The 15,692-nt window shown below is 31.4% G+C and overlaps 1 protein-coding gene across 3 annotated transcripts in view; it reads left to right on the plus strand.

Moving 5' to 3' along the window:
- The first annotated feature begins 10,482 nt into the window (after positions 1–10,482).
- LOC134720575 (serine/threonine-protein phosphatase 6 regulatory ankyrin repeat subunit B-like) overlaps positions 10,483–15,692 on the plus strand; it is a 34,833-nt gene continuing 29,623 nt past the window's right edge. For 2 of the 3 annotated variants that reach the window (XM_063582902.1, XM_063582905.1), the window contains exon 1: positions 10,483–10,917. The gene's annotated coding sequence lies outside the window, so the exon portion shown is untranslated. Of the gene's footprint in view, positions 10,918–11,258; positions 11,333–15,692 lie in introns of those variants that run through there. The other variant, XM_063582904.1, reaches the window with a different exon arrangement.

The following is a 15,692-nucleotide window of genomic DNA, read 5'->3' on the forward strand; positions in this document are numbered from 1 at the left end:
TAAATATAATGACATTCTGATATTTTGAGTTCTCAGATATGCAGCTACTACTGACACCAGTTTTGTAAAAATTCGAGGAGCACATGTTGGGCCAAAGCACATTGCTTTCCATTGATAACATTGATTTGCTATGCAAAACCTCATGTACGGACGATGTTTCTGAAAAATTGGTACATGGAAATATGCATCGCTCAGATCTATTGAAATTGCCCAATCTTTTGGTTTCACTAGATTTATGACTTTGCTCATCGTGTCCATCTTGAAATGGACTTTCTTTAGATGTGCATTTAATGGTTTTAAATTTGTCACAGGTCTCATTTTCCCGTTTTTCTTTGGCACCAGAAATAGTGTACTGTAAAAACCTGTGAGAGATTTCGGAAAAAATACTTTTTCTATAGCATCTTTTTCTAATAAAGAATTTATTTCTGCCAAAAAAATATCTGCGTTTTTGTGAGATAGTATTGTTTTCTTGATGCCTGTCCATGCAGGTCTTTGAAGAAATTCCAGTTTGTAACCTTCCTCTATTATAGAAAGTACCCACTGATCTGTTGTTATCATTTTCCAATTTTGAAGAAAATATTTTAGACGCCCCCTACCGGAATCTCTGTACACATCATTAAACATGAGCCTACCTTTGAGTCAACTCCCAGCTACTCTGACCAGTCTTGTTGGTCTTGTCCCTATTTGACTCTTTTGCAGGACCCTTATAGCCTTGATTGTCTCTTTGTGGCTGTCTCCCACTATTTGATGTCTTAGGCACATTGAACCTATTGTTATTTGAGCCTCTAGTCTTATTGGCATTAACAGTATTATGCTCAACATTGAACTTGGGAGTTTTATTTTGCCAATCTCGGTCAAAATCTGCCCTTCTCTTCCTACCCTGACCTAGTTCAGGTAATAAATCATTCAATTGATCTTTTTGTTCCTTGCGCTTTTCAAGGCATGTCTTAAGACCATTCCCAAAAACACCTTTTCCTGATAGAGGCAAATATTGAGTTTTGTCTTTTATATCAGACAAATTCACAAGACCTGATTCATGTGATGCAGCCTTACGTCTGACTAAATGAAAGAATGGACCAGTCCTACCCGACTGGTCCAAAGACTTAGTTGACATTGAGAACAAATCTTTCACAATTTGACAACATGATTCTTTCTCCTCATGCTCTAAAGATGGAGAATTTTCAAGCTTCCCAAGCAAAGTACCCATTGTCTGTTGCATATACATGCCTGAAATCACATTCATTCGAGACGCCATTTGTCCTTGATATGAAAGTTTTTCAATTTGTTTTAAAGGCTGTGTATACAATTGCCTATGGCCAGTATCCCATGACTTTACTGCCTTTGGCCCATGGTTCTTTCTCATCATTGGCTCTAGCAAGTCGTCCAGACTAGGAACTTGCAAGAACTATACAGCACTATCATGCACAGGAAAACAACTCCTGTATTCCTCTCTATAAGCGGAAAGTTTCTCTGGGTGCTGACACCGCCAGGAGTTTTCCAAAATAGTGACTTGAGCCTGATCCATAATCAACCCAACACTACCTTTATTATTGCTTGAGGCAATATCCTCACTAAACAATTCTGACAAAACATTATGTCTAGTAATATTGTCTGAGCTTAACTCAACATCTTTGTTAACATCATTTGAAACAGATTTTAATTGTACATGTTTCATAAACCTTTCACCTTTTCTAGCAACATTACCTGTTGACTGCTCAAATCTAATTTCGCTCTCATTATCTGACTCATTGTCAGAGCGAATGTCACCAAGTATATCCCTTTCTATCGGATTAACATGGATAGAAATTTCCGACCTTGCGTCGAAATCTATATTCCTGGAAATTCTAGGAGAATCCAAATCCTCGTCTAGATTCGAAACTAGTGGAATAATGGGTCTAAGAGTGTCAGATCTGAGCAAACCTTGTGTTTCTCTATTCTGACCCCTTGAATCTGGATTAGTTTCAGATCTGGGCATACCTTGCGTATCCCTATTCTGAACTATACTCTCGTTATTTGCCCCTCTAACATTGGCTAACGACTGCATCATGCTTAATAATGTATCAAATTTACTGTCAAAATTGTCTTGCAAACCTTTTATTTTGTTGTCATATTCCTGCTGCAATGCAATTGACTTTGACGGTTTTTTCTTCGTCTTACCTGTGGTCTTGGTTCTGGACATATCTTTACTTGCCGGTAAAAAAGATGGCGTATCTATGTTTACCTCCTCCGAAATCTCGTGCACCTCGAGATCGGATTCCATACTCATATGTATTTAAATTTTCAATTTAAACGATATATTATTAAAACTTTGTTATCTAAAGAAAGTCTTCAATAGAAACAAACTAAATTTCTAATTTTTTTGAAAACTTTGCAGCGACGAGAACATCTGTTCGCTAGCTCGCAAAAATTAAAACTGATGAGAATACCTGTATATTTACCTGTAGTGGGGTGTATTACACAGGTAAGGTGATCGGACATCCTAGGGATGTTTTTGTCGAGCCTTCGACTTTAGTCGAAAAAGCGAGACATAGCAGTCCTACATTCCGTCGGCGTCGTCGGCGGCGTCAACAAATATTCACTCTGTGGTTAAAGTTTTTGAAATTTTAATAACTTTCTTAAACTAAACTGGATTTCTACCAAACTTGGACAGAATCTTGTTTATGTTCATAAGATAGTATGCAGAAGTAAATTTTGTAAAAATAAAATTCCATTTTTTCCGTATTTTACTTATAAATGGACTTAGTTTTTCTGCCAGGAAACATAACATTCACTCTGTGGTTAGAGTTTTTGAAATTTTAATAACTCTCTTAAACTATCCTGGGTTTGTACCAAACTTAGACAGTAGCTTGTTTATGATCATAACATAGTATCCAGAAGGAAATTTTGTTAACAAATTATCCATTTTTTTGTGCATTTCACTTTTAAATGGACTTAGATTTTCTGACAGGAAACAACGCATTCACTCTGTGGTTAAAGTCTTTAAAATTCTAATAACTTTCTTATACTATTTTGAACCTGTACCAAACTTGGACAGAAGCTTGTTTATGATCAAAAGCTAGTATCTATAAGAAAATTTTGTTAATATTTTGTACCTGTGTATCTGTATTTTACTTATGAATAGTTATAAATCTTCCAGTTTACATTACAGACAGTCTGCAGTTAAAGTTTTTAAAACATACTGTATTTTTACCAAACTTGGACAGAAGCTTTTTAGAATCATAAGATAGTATCAAGAGGAATATTTTTATTGATTTTTGTCGAGCCTTCGACTTATGTCGAAAAAGCGAGACTAAGCGATCCTACATTCCGTCGTCGGCGGCGGCGGCCACAAATATTCACTCTGTGGTTAAAGTTTTTGAAATTTTAATAACTTTCTTAAACTATACTGGATTACCTCCAAATTTGGACAGAAGCTTGTTTATGATCATAAGATAGTATCCAGAAGTAAATTTTGTAAAAATAAAATTCCATTTTTTCCGTAATTTACTTATAGATGGACTTAGTTTTTCTGCAGGGAAACATTATATTCACTCTGTGGTTAAAGTTTTTGAAATTTTAATAACTTTCTTAAACTATACTGGATTAGTTCCAAATGTGGACAGAAGCTTGTTTATGATCATAAGATAGTATCCAAATGTTAATTTAAAAAAAAAAAACATTTTTTCCGTATTTTACTTATAAATGGACTTAGTTTTTCTGCGGGGAAACATTACATTCACTCTGTGGTTCAAGTTTTTAAAATTTTAATAAATTTCTTAATCTATCCTGGGTTTGTACCAAACTTAAACAGAAGCTAGTTTATGATCAAAAGATAATATGCATAAGGAAATTTTGTAAAAAAATAAATACATTTTTTCCGTATTTTACTTTTAAATGGACTTAGATTTTCTGCCAGGAAATAACATGTTCACTCTGTGGTTAAATTTAAAAAAAAATAAATACTTTCTTTTGCTACTTTTAATTTGTACCAAACTTAGACAGAAGCTTGTTTAAGATCATAAGCTAGTATTTAGAAGGAAATTTTGATAATATTTTGTACCTGTGTATCTGTATTTTACTTTTAAATGGACTTAGATTTTCTTCCAGTTAACATTACATTCAGTCTGTAGTTAAAGTTTTCAAACATTTATTAGATTCATAAGCTATCCTTGATTTTTACTAAACTTGAACAGACGCTTCTCAAAATCAAAAGATAGTATCAAGAGGAATATTTTTATTGATTTTTTTCCTCATTTTGTTGAGCCTGAGAATTTCAGCAAAAGTAGGCGAGACACTGGGTTCCGCGGAACCCTTACAAATTTTTATTTCTAGATCACCTAGATGTTTGCGATGAGAACTAGTTAACACGAATTATATTCTAATTTAATAAATGTCAATTTTCACTGGTAGGTATAATGAATATTATTAAAAATTGTATTTGTCCAGAATTAGTTCATATTACCTGCAAATATTGAGCTAATTTTGGTTTATAAGTGTGAAATACTGAGTTTTAGGTACAAGTTTTGTGCCAGATTTACTACTTTTCGTGAAATATAATAAACATTTTAAGAATCACCAAGATTATATCTACATATAAGTCAACACAATTGAAAAGTTGTACAACTCCTTATAGCAGAATAAAAATTAAAGACTATATTAACCTATTCTTCTCTCCCAGTCTAGCTATTATCTTTCAAAATGTAGTAAACAGAGAAAAAAGTAGCAGTAAAATTACCAGCAAAACAGGTCTACATACTAAAACATTTAAAAATATTTGAGTAGTTATTACTTATTTTAGCTTTTTGGTGCTTTTATCTTGAAAACAGTTTACATAAAGAGGCAATATAAATGATATTTGGTCCAATTATTGGTAAGAGATTCAAGTTTGTTGGGATCTCTTAATTTATTTTGCATGATATTAATTGATTGCATAATAAATATGCAACTGATCTTTTTTTTTGGGTGTATTTTTATCATAGTTGTTATATGATTGTGTTGTTTGTTGATATATACTGACATTTCTTTCATGTGATTTAGTTTGGTAATGATATGTACAAGGCATTATTGTCATTTTGAAATCTTTAAGAATAAGATGATATTGTATCTATTTGATTTTACATTATATATTTTGTTATACAAATTTTTACTACAGAGCACATAATAAAAACTCATTCAAACTCAGTTATTTAATTTCATATTTTTGTAAAATATTCATACTTTAATATGAATACAAGAGATAAGAAAGTCAACCTAATCTCTAAATGGAAAATTGATCAATGGAATAAGGAACTAAATTTTCCTCTATTGTTTGGTGAACCATGCATTCTTTATTTGCTTTGGTTAATGTAGAAACAATACTGGTTCTTCTGGCATACTTGTACTTCTTATTTTGCATTTAGCCAGTCAGAGAAAATTGTAAATTCTTATAATAAAGGATGACACTTTAAGATCATATTAATTTTTTGGTTCACCTACAAATTCTTAAATCATTGCTACTTACACACTGTATAGCATATTAGCTTTTATGAGGTTTTTATCATAATCATGAACTGGTTTTCGTATTCATTTAAATCATTTTATATCTTTTACAGATATTTGTATTAAAATTTGTTTAAAAGTTCTATTGTATTGTCTTATTTGACTGTACTCTTCTTCTTAAAGCAGTGTTGTTGATGGTTTATGTCTGTCATTTTTATGCCCCATTTATGGGCATAATGTTTTTTTGGTCTTTTGGTCCAATCCTAAGGCTGTTCGTCAGTCTATTCGTTCGTCTGTTCATCCATCCGTCTGTTCGTCTGTTCATCCATCCGTTTGTTCGTCCTGTTTCTGGTTAAAGTTTTTGGTCAAGGTAGTTTTTGATGAAGTTGAAGTCCAATCAACTTGAAACGTAGTATACATGTTCCCTACGACACGATCTTTCTAATTTTAATGCCAGATTAAAGATTTTCCTCCATTTTTACGGTCCATTGAACATAGAAAATGATAGTACAGATAGGGCATCAGTGTACTATAGACACATTCTTCTTTTTTTTTTGGTCTAACCTGTGACAAGATGGATTACAATCAGGTGGCTATTTGTATTAAGGTGGTACTAAACATGTTTACTAAAATTTATTTGGCTTGTTAAAATTTGATAGAATAATTGAACACCGGTATACTTTATATACTGTTGCCTTTATATATGTCTGTTGAACTTATTTCAATGGTTCAGCGATTGCATGAAAATAAGGTTCGTTTTTTTGTCATGAATTTCTCATTCATTTTAATTAATAAACTATATTTCAGATACTGTAAGCAGTCAATCAATTATTTTGGAAGTATGGAATAATTGTTAGTTGTACATGTCAGTCTGGCAGGTTTCATCTGATCTTGACCCCAACTTCAGGGTTCCTTGCTTAATGTTGGGTTGTTATGTTTTGGTGAATACTTCTAATAATATAAGAAATAGGCCAACTATATTTGGCTTATGCAATTATTTTACGGTGTACATCAGTATGGCCTATTGAATTTGACATTGATAGACGACCTCATTTTCATAGTTCAGTGGTCAGTATTAGGTTTTTGTTTTGGTTAGTCTTTCTTATACTTTAAGCAATAGGTCCACTGTATTTAGTGCTTGGTGAATAAGTGAAAGGTATACATTTCTGTTTGACAATTATAATATGTCCTTAATCTCATTTTATATTTTTATATGGTTCATTGGTCTATGTTAAGTTTCAGAATTTTGGTCCTCTTTTGAGATACTAGAAGTAATATGTCAACGGTATTTTCTTTTGTCTAATATACTATAAGAAATAAACGTGACATCTTCATTTGATACATGCAAATGTTTGTCTGGCAGTGTTCATATTTCAATATATATCAATTTCCACGTTTTTGTGGTTCATTTGTCAATAATACATTTTTCATTGGTTGGTTCTTGTATCTTATAAGGATTTAAGCAATAGGCTAACACTATGATGTTTATGGGTTGGTAGTAACTTATACATGTCTGTCTGGCTTGATTGGTGACCTTGGCCGTATCATCATGGGTCATTGGTGATACTTTTAGAAAAACTTTATATTCAAAGAGACGTAAACTTATATATTTCTGTCTTCAAGACTCTCAACACAATATTCATCCTGTCCTCGGAATTTTATTTCAGTTCTCATCAGGCTGGATTTTTATTTTCAAATCCTTTTCTAGAAATAGAGTAGGTAGCATATCATGTTTAATGATCTTCTGTGCGATCTCAAGGTTATTCATACATTCGAAATTGGGATCAAAACACAACAATGCGTCAATCTGACTAAACTCCACAGATAGTTTTACAGTACAATTAGTTATCAAAGGTACCAGGATTATAATTTAGTACGTCAGACGCGCGTTTCGTCTTCATATGACTCATCAGTGACGCTCATATCAAAATATTTATAAAGCCAATCAAGTTCAAAGTTGAAGAGCATTAAGGAGTCAAAATTCAAAAAAGTTGTGCCAAATACGGCTAAGGTAATCTATACCTGGGATAAGAACATCCTTAGTTTTTCGAAAAATTCCAACTTTTGTAAACAGGAAATTTATAAAATTGATGACAAGAGAACAACAGAATAGTAGTACTCTTAATTTAAAAAAGTAGACGAAATCAACAGTATAATGCTAGTGACATATTTGATTAATAGTAATTATTAAATAACAATCCACGTTCATTTTGAAGAAAATGTTTGTTAACCCAAGTGATGAAAAATATACATGATTATATAAGCAAACGTATTTTTTATTGTCGCAGGATTCGAGACATAGAAATTACTACCCAATGGTTGCGGCAAAAAGTAAATCACAAAAACATAAAAAAAATAATATAAACTCAGAGGAAAATTCAAAACTGAAAAATCCCTAATCAAATGGAAAAATCAAAAGCTCAAAACATATCAAACGAATGAATAACAATATGATCTTTTTGTATAAAGCTTTACCCCTATTTTGACATTTTTACTCTTTGAGTATGTTTGTTTTGTTCATGCATCGTTGACAATGTAATGGAATTTGATGCGACTTTCATATACAAGTGAGAGGTTTAGCTAGCTATAAAACCAGGTTCAATCAACCATTTTCTACATTAGAAAATGCCTGTACCAAGTCAGAAAAATGGCAGTTGTTATCCATTCGTTTGATGTGTTTGAACTTTTTATTTTTGTCTTTTGAATTTGGACTTTCCTTTTTGTCTCGGAGTTCAGTATTTTTGTGTTTTTACTTTTTTATATTTCGAATCTTGAATGAAGATATCTTATGATACAATGTTTCTGTCTATCGTATATCGATATTTTCCTTGACCTCATTTTCATGGTTCAGTGGCTGCTTGATAAAAAATATGTTAGTATTTTAGTCAGGTGAAACTTATTTTACTAAAGTTTAAGGATAACTGTACTTGGTATATGGCTCTTTGCAAGATAGGAATGTTTGCCAAACCAGTTGTATGCATCAGTGATCAATGGTAAGTTTAAAAGGTTAAATCCGGATCTCAGATACTATAAGTATTAGGTGAACTATATGTGGTGAATGGAATGGTTGTAAGGGTGACATGTATGTATGGTAGGTTTTATCTGTCAATAACCTCATATTCATATGCTTTCCCTCTATTTCTCAGATTCTATGAGCAAAAGAGGATCCGTATTTCATGTATGGAATGATCTGAAGGTGTACATGTCCGATAGGCAGATTTCATCTGACCTTGATCTCATTTTTATGGTTTATTGACAATATATAGTTTTTATGGTTTTGTCTTTTTCATATAGACAACTATATTTGGTGTATGGAATGATTATAAGATGTATATATGTCTGTTTGGCAGGAATCCCATGACGTTGACCTCAGTTTCATGGTTCATTGGTCAAGGTCAAGGTTAAGGTGTTATGTTTTCTCAGTTTATTAGATGCTACAAGAATTAAATCATCTATATTTGGTGTTTAAAGATAATTTTAAGATGTACATCTTTGTCTGGCAAGGAGAGAAAATCAGTAAAGTTTTATTTTTTTTAAACATAAAATGCATTTGATTTTTTTTATCTGGAGCATGCTGCAGCATGTCTTAAACTTTTTCAGATGCTTAGGTTTACCTACGGATGGGGGTGTTACTTCCTGTTATTGGGTATAATAGGACGTAGTCCAGTCAAACTAAGATTTAATAATGTAAGATTTTCAATAGAATATGACTATGTATATATGATGTGTAGAACATACATCATACCTATATACAGTTATCAAACGTAAATGCATTTTAATATAGGATGTCATTCATAAAATCTAGCAAAGTTATGAACATATCTTATACCTTTGTTAGTCCAGTCAATCTAGCATAAATTTGATCCCAACCCAAAAGTAATTGCTACAGAAGATTTTAAAGTTTTAATCTTTAGCATTATACCCCAAATATATACAGAAAAATTCCCATAAAATCTAACTTTAGGAAGACTAAAAATCATCAACATTGAAAATTCCTATGGAGATTTGCATTGAAAAGGGAGATAACTCTTGCAAAAAAATGCAGAAAGTCAATAAAAATTGGTATAAAATTATAACTTAACTGCTTCTATTTATCAGAATGCATTGATTCTTGATTTTTAGCGGTCTTTAGAGTATAACAAACAACTCAAAAGGTGTTTTCATATATTTTATCAAGCTAAAATCTAGATTTCGTAATTCATTAATTCAATTATTAAATTTTTCAACATGTCAAGGTAAAGAATCGCAAATTTAATAAAAATAATTAAGCATGTATTCTTCTTTTTGTGGTTTAAAGTTTTTTTTTAGATAAGGAAGTTGCTGAAAAAATATGATCTACAGATATAAACAATACCAAATTTTACATTATTTTTTCAAAATGGCTACAAAGATTCAAATTAGCAATTTCTTTGATGAAAAATGCACTAAAAAATAATGAAACTACCCATAACATTTCGGTTTCGTACATTTCATGAGCAGAAGATTATATAATTTAGTCATATACAAACTTGTAACCCCATCAAAGTATCATACTTTACATAAATTTCAAGAAAAACAACGAAAAACTGTACAAAAAAAGACTCCTTTATGCAAGAATTATCTCCCCTTCCAATGTCAATTTCCATAGGAAATTAAAAATGCTGATTTTGAATTTTCCTCAATTTAAATTTTATGGGACTTTTTTCTGTGTATATAAAAGGCATAGTGCTATAGATTAGAACTAAAACATTTTCTGATGCAATTAGTTTGATGTTAATGGGAATTATTATACTAAATCAAATCAATTCATTTTGAAAGTTCAACAACCATGCGTATATATAACAATAGTATATATGTGCACCAAACAATGTCAATTCTTGATATGTAAATGTTACATTTTTGTTTAGTATATAAAAGAAGATGATTAAATTTAAAAATATGATTAAATATAAAAACTCGGCAGTATAATTATGATTAATCATATACGAAACAAACAAACAAACAAAAGGGGGATAATTAATCCATATGATAAACAAAGGACGACAACACAGGTCACATCAATTATTCAGACACCTTTAGTTTATAACACATATATTCCTTGCTACTTTTGTTACTTTCTGGAAGTGGAAATTTCTCGCGAAATTTACTTTCACTTTCACTTGCACACATGTCTTGACATTTGTTGTGAGTGTCCACATTTATAAATGATATCGCTAATTAATGCTATCCTTTTCTTTTGAAAGAAATATTGATGATTGAGAATGGGACTATGAATTGATCTTGCAGAAGAGCGGAACTATGACTGGACACCGGACAATGATCTATAAAACAATATCAGTTTAGTGAATTAATGACACAAATTCATGTGAATACTGTTTGTTCATTTTTTGCATGAACTTAGAGTTTCGGTCAATATATTGGATACAAGAAATAATAAAATGTTATTATGCAGAATATTTTTTGAAGAAAACAAAACAATAGGTGAGTAAAGTTTGAAATTATCTGATTTACTTGACTTATTTGTTAAAGTAACAGATGTCAACAATGAGTCAATAGTATCCTGCCTGCAATAGAGAAATTGCACATGCGTCAATTTCTGTGTATAATTCAATAGGAGACCCTTATTTGCCTTATACGCAGTTTATTTCAATTTCGTCTTATTATTATTGCGTAGTCTTTAGTTTTCTATGTTGTGTCTTCTGTACTTTTATTTGTGTGTCAGTGTCTTTTTATTTTTATCCATGGCGTTTCAGCTTAATTTTTATCTATATGAGTTTCACTCTCCCTCTGATAGCTTTCGTCCCTCTTTTTGCCCGAAAGATTTAATGACACGGTTTGAAATTATACATAAATCCACGTTGGGTAGGGTCGACAGGCATATAGATTTATGATTGAGGTATGCATTTGAAACCACCAGAAACTAATTTAAACATTTCAATAATTGCTTTTTTGCTTCATACGAGAAAAAATCATCACATGTTTTTTTTTGGTTCTTTTTACATATTTTGAACGATAACCAGCACCAGTAAGAATCAAATCATCAACACAGAAAAGTGTGCCGCATTATAACCTAACCCAATGTGAAATTACTGATACTCAATAATTGTCAAACACGAATGAAGAATGAACTGCAATATTGTCTTGATCGGTTTACTGATAAAGGCAAACTTTAAAACGAGGAAGTCATGTACTTAATCCGTATAATAAGTGGGACACATATCAACGATATATATATACATACGAATTGATAACCTAAACAAATGTGTGAAATCCGCTATGAGAAATACACATAAGTGCACTATAGCGAAGTTTCACTAGATCAAACTGGGACATAAGTTATTAGTGTGTAATTTTCCCAGATCAATTTTGGATAAATGCAACTGTAGTATACCACTGTTCAAAAGTCATTACCCAATTGAAAAAAAATAAAAAATCCGGGTTACAAACGAAAAACGGGAAACAAATCGACTATGAGATGAAAATAACAGAAAATAACGGAAAATAAGAAACATTGAAGTGCAACAAAAAGCGACGCTTATTTATCATACATAGAAACGAACTATTAAATAACAATTGCCATATTCTTGACTTCGTTTAAGGACATTTTAAAAAAAGATGTAGACTGAACTTGGTTTTATGGCTATCCAAACTTCTCAGTTTTATGACAAAAATATGTAAAAAAAAACCAACTAAAATGACAACAGTATGTGACAGGAATACCGTACAAATCAATGAAAGAACACTGAGGACAGAGATATACATAAATAAATAATATAGTAGTTCATTTTGACATGTATACCACATAAAAATAACGAACACCTAACACACAATAAAGTGTTAGAAGACTACACGGTTGTGCTACTGCCTGCACGTAACGTACTGCCCAGTAGTCAGCACTTCGGTGTTGACATGAATATCAATTATTAGGTCACTTTATAAATTTTCTGTTTATAAAACTTTGAATTTTTCGAAAAACTAAGGATTTTCTTACCCCAGGAGTAGATTACCTTAGCCGTATTTGGCACAACTTTTTGGAATTTTGGGTCCTCAATGCTCTTCAACTTTGTATTTGTTTGGCTTTTTAACTATTTTGATCTGAGCGTCACTGATGAGTCTTATGTAGACGAAACGCGCGTCTGGCGTATAAAATTATAATCCTGGTACTTTTGATAACTATTTACTGCAATGACTCAAAACGGTTGTAGATTTACAGTGCTTATCCAGTGACCTTTGGGGTATCACATTAGCAAAGACTAAAACAGTTTACCAAATTGCAGTTAGATTTCTACTCCAATTAACTGATCAACTGGTAAAATATTTTAGCAGATTGCTCAAGTGAAATGTTAGTATGAAGTGAGTGCTGTAAAATAAAAAGTAATACATACCATCCAGATCCAGTTAGTTGATACCTTTGTCAATCATTTCTAACAAAAAATAATATCTTACTATAGTATGAGTCAGTGAATAAAAAGGTCTAATTTTTACATGGAAACTTCTATCATAAATAAATATTATAAATGAATAGTTCAAAACATTGTTTTGTAAGTGTATATTTTATAGCTTTGTCTTCTAAGATGAAGTAATTGTGCAATTGTGATTTGAACAATATTTTCTATACAAATTACTGATCTGCTGGCATTAAAGGGAAATAATTTTTATTGAGTTGAAATGTACACTAAAAATTAAATCAATGATACAGGCTTATCATTTTGCCTTACAAAAGATTCATCAATACGACTTAATAAAAAAAATTTAAATGCAAAATTAGTATGAAGTTGAAGGGCATGTAGGACACAAATTAGAAAGGTTTTGCAAAATACTGCTTATAAGTTATCTTGTGCTTATCAGATAGGACTGATTATCAGTAATGTAAATAATTTCCCTTTAATGCCAGCAGATCAGTAATTTTTATAGAAAATATTATTCAAATCACAATTACACAAAAACTTCATCTTAGAAGACAAAGCTATAAAATATACACCTACAAAACAATGTTTTGAACTATTCGTTTATAATATTTATTTATGATAGAAGTTTCCATGTCAAAAATATACCTTTTTATTCACTGACTCATACTACATTTTTGTACTATAGTAAGATATTATTTTTGTTAATAATGATTGACAAAAGTATCAACTAACTGGATCTGGATGGTATGTATTACTTTTTATTTTACAGCACTCACTTCATACTAACATTTCACTTGAGCAATCTGCTAAAATATTTTACCAGTTGATCAGTTAGTCTGAGTAGAAATCTAACTGCAATTTGGTAAACTGTTTTAGTCTTTGCTAATGTGATACCCCAAAGGTCACTGGATAAGCACTGTAAAAGTCTACTAGTAAATCATATCTTGACTAACTTCAGAAATTAATAGTGAGGGTCGATTGAAAAGAAAACCATACGACAGAGGCATGTTGTGAACTTTCCATTTCTATGCAGCAACTTTCCAGTATCACCTGCATACGGAGTACTATACGTACATAGCTTCCAATAAGTTATTTCTGTGCTTTTATATCCTTTCATGATTTTCTTGATAGAGGGTTGCTGTTCACAAGGAAGCTTTTAAACAATGAGTTTCAATTGGTAGTTGAAATAATATCTTCGTAAACTGTTCGGATGTCATCACGATGTGGTTGTCCGTTATGGATTATTCGTTTCACACATGACAATGGATGTGTTTCTATTGTCATAACTACAATCTCGTTCCTATTTTTGCGCATATGACCTACCCAATTAGAATAATTTTCGGGTTTGTTATGAGCAACAAGACGGATCTTAACCATGGCTTTGTCAGTTTTTTTCGGCTAATGTGTTTGAATATTCCTTCAATCTTTCGCCTCTTTTTTAAATTCAAAGGACAAGTAGTGTTTAAAATCCTTAAAAATAAACTAACAAAGCCATGGTTAAGATCTAAAAATACCAACAGACAAGCAACAATGGATACTAAAGAATAGCACTACGAACCACACCGAAAACGGTTGATAATTTCAGGTGCTACGGAAGGGGTAGGCAGATGCTTCTTCACATGTGGGATCCGTCTTGTTGCTCATAACAAACCCTTAGATATTTAGATATTTGAACCAATTTATACATCCTTGAATGTTTGGGTTTGAGCTTTGTTAAATTAGGATGATTTCAAACAAAAATTCTAAGGACACACGAAATTCTACTAGTGTTTTCATCTATAAGAGTATGATACTGCGTCACTATATACATTTCTTTGGCAGGGGTTTTCCTATTATATCTATATTTTTAAATATTTACTATTGAAAGAGCTTTTTTGACCTTATAGTAATCGATAAATATGAAACATGAACCGGTTTTTAAAAAGCATTTATCTATATCGAACAATGGATCGACTATTATTGCTATCAGTTACATATGTGACAATACTATTAATATTTCAATATCAGAACTCAGTCAGAATTAATTTAGATATACCTGCACAACCAAAATGTATTAATTGGTGGTGATATGAATGCCTCAATTTTCAGGAATCATCCTAGAGATAATGATTTTAAAAACTTTCTACGTAATAATAATCTACGTATTCCTGACAACTGTGTTGAGCATAGTACATTTTATCATTTTAACAATCGTGATGAGTCACAAATTGACTATTTTATTCAGAATTTTGATATTATTAATACATACTGTACGTATAGCCGTGAATCAGCTAACACCTCTACTCATGATCCGATAATGGTATCAGTTATAACAAAAACGTCAGATAAACCAAATGCTATTCCAAAAAACAATCATTTGCAGCGTATTAATTGGAATAAGATTGATAAATGTGAATATCAGCGATTATTGGAATTAAACTTACAGTCAAAAGTAACTGAAATAGATAATCTATCAATTGAAAACTTTGCTGAATTTGTGTTCTCTGCTTGTGAGATAATTACTCAAACTGCTGATTCGCTTCAACCTCCTAAAAGTAGAAAACGTGGGAAAAATAATAGATGCTGGACTCCGAATATGACTGAAATTTTAAACCGTAGTAAATATCATTATTGGATGTGGAGACAAGAGGGAACATCAGATAAACTAAGCATTCATTATCAACAAATGAGAATACTTAAAAAGAAACTTAGATCAGAACAAAGGAAAATAGAATCTGCTAAGAGACAGTCTAAATTTACTGATATTATGTCGCTATCTGACAGAAATGATAAAAATTTCTATACTTTAATTAACAACCAGCGTAACTTGCGCTCTTCTGTGACATCTATTTTAAAATATGACAATAA

The sequence above is a fragment of the Mytilus trossulus genome, chromosome 6 (genome assembly GCF_036588685.1).
Source record: "Mytilus trossulus isolate FHL-02 chromosome 6, PNRI_Mtr1.1.1.hap1, whole genome shotgun sequence".
In the NCBI taxonomy this organism is placed as follows: domain Eukaryota; kingdom Metazoa; phylum Mollusca; class Bivalvia; order Mytilida; family Mytilidae; genus Mytilus; species Mytilus trossulus.